The sequence below is a fragment of the Vidua macroura genome, chromosome 11 (genome assembly GCF_024509145.1).
Source record: "Vidua macroura isolate BioBank_ID:100142 chromosome 11, ASM2450914v1, whole genome shotgun sequence".
Lineage (NCBI taxonomy): Eukaryota > Metazoa > Chordata > Aves > Passeriformes > Viduidae > Vidua > Vidua macroura.
Genome location: NC_071581.1, coordinates 4,854,158 through 4,860,379, shown reverse-complemented (window position 1 = coordinate 4,860,379; position 6,222 = coordinate 4,854,158).

Here is a 6,222-nt window from a genome sequence, read left to right as displayed (position 1 = left end):
TGTGAAGAAATCTGTGAATGCCGAGCTCTCTGCCCAGGCATGGTGCAAATTTCATGAGATCCTGTGCAGTTTTCCACTTCTCCCAGATGAAGCTTTTCAGGACAGAGAACTGGATTCTGTCCACCTCTGTGAAGCACCTGGAGCATTTATAGCTTGCCTTAAGCACTACTTGAAGTCCCACCATGTCCCTTGCCACTGGAATTGGATGGCTAAGACTCTAAACCCATATCATGAAGCCAGTGACACCCTTAGGATGATCATGGATGACGCTCTGTAGCGAACACGTTGCCCTGGTGGTACTGTGGCCCAGATAACGCTGGGGATTGTGGCAGACTCGCAGGGAGAAGACTCTTGGTCAGGTGTGAGATGGATGACACTGATGATGTGGATCATTGTGACTAAAGTTATTGCTAATAGAGTATCTAAATAGTGTCAATGCAGTATAAAATAGAAGCAGGTCTAAAGGGCTATAATATGAGCAGGTTTGTCTGGAAACCCAGAGGTTTCCAGTCTTTGGCACTGCAGAACTCACAGCGACAAAGCAACAAAGCACCTCTGGAGCTGCTTCAGGATTTTATCTCTGGACATGACTGGATCTTAGTTGGATCTGCACTCAGAGGCACCAGGAAGCTGCCGGGGCATGCAAGGAGCTCAAGTGGCCCAGGGGGAGGGTGGCACGAGCCTTCCAGCACTTGGCTCCTTGCCAGGTGCAAGGGAACCCTGTGAGGCGAGGCTTGGTGCTGCAGCTCTTCCTCTACCTTTGGGACGCTTTCCCATCCAAAATGGGATTTCAAACTCCTGAAGAGCAGCCTCTGTGAGGTGCACTCCCAAAGGCAAAGGTGTTCTACAGTGAAAATCACTGCTCTAACTTGTGCCACTTTGCTTCTGAGTTTAACAAGAGGAGCATCCCCACGAGCACCCGTTTTTGCAGCTCTCTGGCTCCCGACTAACTGCACATGTGCCAGCTGTGCCAGAGAATGAGGATTTCTAGCTGTGATCACAAACTTGCCAGATTGTGCTATCATGGTAATTGATTTAGTGACTCAAATTTATACTGCTGTATCTTGTCTTGAGGTTACAGTGGGTGTGACATGGAGCCTTCAGTCCTTAAATGCTCAGAGGCTCTTCCTGTGTATTGTCAGTCTCTTGTGATTCCTCAGTGGCTTGTTTTGTAGGCTCTGAACCCCTCTGCGTTGTTCCGTATTTGGTGGGTTGAAATGCCAGCTCTTCTGCGTGAGCCAGGAGAGTGCTTCCAGCCTGAAGCTGAACTCACTAATTGAGCTGTGGTGACCTGCTATGAACAGGTAAGACTTTCCCCTCGCCCCCCCTCCTCCCCTTAAAACTCCATTATTTACGTGACACTCTCCAAGTTGACTAAACAGAGTTTGACTTTTTCTGTGCATAAAGTTTAATGGTTTGTGTAGAGTCATGAGGTATCAATGACAACTTCTATGCTGCAGCAGTTTAGATGAAGTAGTTGTCATGACAACTCAATTAACTAAACAAACATACTTGTAAGCAGCTGCAGCTCATGTGCTCTGCATCACCTTTACTTGCACACAGATCAGACCATACGTGCCAATGACTCTGCCCCTCAGCTCTCTGCCTCTCCTCCCCTCCCAGCCAGGAAAGATGAGGTACAGGGCAGTACTGCTCACTCTCAGCTGGGATCTGGCATGTGTGTAGCTGATTCTGGCAGTGCAGAAATGCAGATCAAGCCATTGTCACCTTCCTCTTCCTCCCACTCTTCCCCATTCTCCACTTGAGGTCACCTTTCAGGAATTGTGTGCTAGCTCTGCTCTAATTAAAGGAGAGTTGGTAGATAAAGACACATAGATCTGCTTGCCCATAAAATGTGTTTTTATACAAAGAACTAGGGCAATCAAATAAGACAGCCAGCCTGAGGCTGTCTTGAGATCGGCAGGTTTTGGTGATGCACGTAGCTTCACTCGGCCCAGAGCTGTGGAGCAGCTGGCAGCTCTAAGTCAGTGCTTAGGTCACAGCCGAGTTCTAATTGCCTTCACTTCAAAAGGAATGTCATGTTTCTTCCTAAAGGAATAACTTCCAATACCTCCCTCAAAACACAAAGCACCAAGGAAGAGAAGAGACAAAAAAGCAGGGTTCCTTGTTAGAAAGTTGTTGAGGTTACTGACCTAGAACAGAGGCTGGACAGAGTTACAGAATAAAGTAGGGATTTGCTAAAAGGCCTCACTGGATCCACCTTGGGCAGCACAAGAGCCCGGCCAGGGCTACAGCCAAGGTGAGCCAAAAGGGTCACAGAATGGACGGCCGCTCACAAGGTCTCTCGCTTTGATCAGTTCTGGCCCATCTGCATATTGGAGTTAATTGTCCAATTCCAGCTTTAGCCCATGAAGTCCCACCCTTCTTGTTTTTCTCTCTTCAGTCCACGTTGTTTATGCTCTTGGCCTGAGATCTGGATCGGTTGTCCTTGGTCCCCAGCTAGAGAAGGAATTGTTTTGTCTGCCTACTTTGTGGAGAGAGCTCACCATCCCCTAATATGAAGCCCAGACCCACACACTAGAGCAGTTCAGATTCTGAAGAATGTAGAAGTAGACCTGAGGCATCACTGCACTGCAATGGATGCAACCAGTAATGAATATTCAGTCCAAGGGACCAAATGAAAACTGGTCTGAAATAAGCCTTGAAATTCCCCTAATGTGGGTAAGCTCTTAGCACCACCCATTGGGCTTTGCAGAAGTGGTTTTGTGTCACAGTACTTGATATTGTAGCTATAGAAAACATGTGGCTACTGCTGTGCATCAAAAAGGGAAAGAAAATCTGAAAGCAGGAGTAAAAGTATAGAACAAGTCAAAGGGTTGTGATAAAAGGGATACTGTTACATTGCATTAATCTTCAAGCAATGAACACTGAGGGAATAAAAGAGGAGAAATAAATTACTAAATACTTGTTAACAGTCAAGGACTTGAAGACTTTTCTTGATGAATAACTTACATGAGTAGGATCATCCATGACTTTGGAACTATATTAACTTTTGGAAATATGCAAAACATGGATTGTTTAGTGTTTGAGCAACCACACAGCTGCTGCACAGAAAGTGCCCAGGAGCTTCCTGACAGCTAAAAAATGGCCGTTTTTTTTTGTAGACCTAGAACTGTAACTGCTTTGTTTTTGTTGCTGACTTGTAGCTCACTAGTACCTGGAGACCATAAAAAAGAAGATTCAAGACTATTTTAGAAACAGCACACAACCCCCATGCCACAGGGTATTCAGTGGCAGAGAGTTCCAGGTAAATTCAGTGCAAATCCCAAGCCTGTATTCACACGGGGCTCTGGAGCTGATGGGCCACAGACATGACCTAAATGGAAAAGTAGGATCTATAGGTCAGTCCACACATCAACGTTGTCCTTCTCAGAGAGAAGGTGCAGTTGTGGTTGAACTGTGACCAAATTTTAGTCATAAAGCTTGTTGAGAATGATGCCATTGGATCCAGAATAGAAAATCATTGGGAACTAGATGCTGAAAATGCTACTTTTTAGAATACAAACAAGGAAAAATGCTAGCTTTGTTATCCAGCAAATATTGCATTCCAGGACTGATAGAATCTACTTTTATATTGATGCTGCAAACCTCACAGGCCACTTCACAAGAGGCCCAAGCAGAACTCTTGCACTGCTCATCAGTTTTGCACCAGCAGATGGGAAAGCAGGAATTCCAAACAAGATTCCTCAGTGGCAAGACCTGTGTTGAAGTCAAGCAAGAAGAAAAGGACAGTGTTGCAGAAAGGAGGAATTGTTCTATTTCTGCATCCAGAATTTTCACCTGGATGTGCCTAAAATCCTTTGCTGTAAATGTTTGCAGCATTGGAGTACCACAAATGCTGCAGGCTTGCCAGTTGGTAAAAAGGAAGAACAGGACTGAGGACATGCTAATTGTAGTACTAGTGAAGAAATCAAGCAGTGAAAAAATTGGCTTTGACTTTGTGATGAATAGTGAAGTCTAAAACACTGGCAGGATTACAAAAATAGTACAGGAAATTTGGTATATTATTACAAAACATAAGGCTTTCTCTGTACAGCTAACTGATTGTATGTGACTTTTCTTTTATGAACAGAGCGTAAAAGCTATTAGGGAAAAAAAAAAAAAAAAAAAAAAAAAAAAAAAAAAAGAAGCATTTTAAAAACAGCCAGAAAGGAAAAAAAGGATATAACCTTGTTTTTGCAAATAGTCCTCCTAGAAACATCTTTAAACATCAGTAATGCATGGACATGGAAATAACTTTTTTTAAATTGTCCTATTCTGCAAAAAAAAAAAAAAACCCTCATATCTCTGCTAATAAATTTCACAAGAAACTTAAACATTATTTTATTCCTTATTTAGCCCTGAAAATAGGACATAAGCAGAATAGTCACTTTGCTGGTCCTCCTCACAAAAAAATCATTTAATCCAATTTTTTTTTTCTTAATCTTAAATGAAAGGAAGAGAATCAGTTCTTAACTTACACAAAGTCTGAACAAATACTGTAATCAAGAAATTTGGTCTTGTTTTTCTCTCAGAAATCTTTGACTAGAGCATAGATTTAAACTTTAAAGCATCTTGATGACATACTTCACATAAGTATTTGGTGTGTGGCTTGTTAGTCTTGTTTTGGCTTTAGAATTTTGAGATGTATTGCTTAGATGTGATCATCCATTTCCTCTGGCCCATAGGAAAGCACAGTGGCTGAAGCAGTGAAAATTAAGATCCATGTAGTAAGAGCAAGAAGCAGATCCCAAATTCATAACAAATTAAGACTTGATTTGTATTGTTTGCTGCTATTTTGTTTAGGGTTTTGGTTGGTTGGTTGGTTTTTTCTTTTTATAATGTCTAGTCTTTCAGCTTGTGCTGCTGACACTCCTGGAACTGTTTGCTCCTTGTCAGCATCACAAAGGCACAGGTCCCTCTGGCTGCCAGGGCAGGATGTCAGCCCTGCAGGATGGTCAGCCCGGGGTGCTCTGGGCTCCCTGAGCCCCAGAGCATCTCTGGCACATCTTGAGAAAGCCCTGGCTGAAATGCCAAGGGGGAAGCTCAGGATCTGAGAAAGTCTGAAGAAGGCTGCAGTGGAGCAGCACTCCCCTGCACTGTACTTTGTGTCACGTGGGGGAAGAGAGAGCTCATCAGAAAGAGAAGAGGCTTTGTCAGACATTTCAGGTGGGTACAGAATCCTCCCTGCCCCTGAGCCTGAGTGAAGAAGAGCAAGGTCTAAAACCTTACCTGAGACCTATGGGCTCCTGAAAAGGAAGCAGGAGTGCCCTTCCTTGGTTCTGTGCTCCTGGGCTGACTCTGGGTCCCTCTCCATCCTCAGCTCATGAGCAGAAACAGATCAATCATCTCTTTATGGATCCCCCCCAACTCCTGAGGGTCCCTGTGCCACAGAGCCACTTGGGAACTCCATTCCCAGGCACCTTGAATGTTCTCCTTGAGGATGGAGGGTGATCCAGGCAAGCTGTGGGTATAGATGAGATCATCAGTGAGCCTCAGCCCCCTAAACCACATTGCTGAGCACAGTCCAGGCAAAGGAGGAGCTCCCAAAACCCACTGGTGGTCAATACAGCCAGGACTCTGCCAGCATGGAGAGCTCATCCCTAGGGACTGGACTCCTGTGTCTGGAGCACAAAGGAATGATGTGCTACAGTTATGGATTCTTTGCTTCTTTTCTGCCAGGCTCGGGGTTAAATGCATGAGATGGCATTTCTGGTTGGGACTCAGATGTTTCTTAGTTCTTATCTCTATTACAGTCTCACAAGCTGTGAGTTCTGCAGCACTTCACTCTAACAAACTAAAAATGGAGCCCCAGCTCTCTCCCCACAAGGCCTTTTAAGGATAAACTGTCCAATTAAGAAATGACACCTACATTATTTTTACTTTTAACACAATAACCAATCACCCATGCCCACAATGGGGACTTTTCTACCCAATTACACAAAACCACCCAAACCCATGGAGAAGAAGGTGAAAAAGAAGAAGGTAAAGAAGAAGGACCAGCCTGCACCCTAAAACCTCCATCTTGCTTTATATCTATTACTATATTCTAAACTCTAAGTTTTCCACCAGGTGATATTACACACTTCTATTCAAACTCCTCACCCACAATCCCAGTTCTGTCATTCAATTTTGGAATGACAGCCTCAGGTCAAGTGCAGTGTTCTCCTGGGGGTCAGTGCCTGGTCAGCACAGAAAGCCTCAAATTCTCAGTAACCGGGG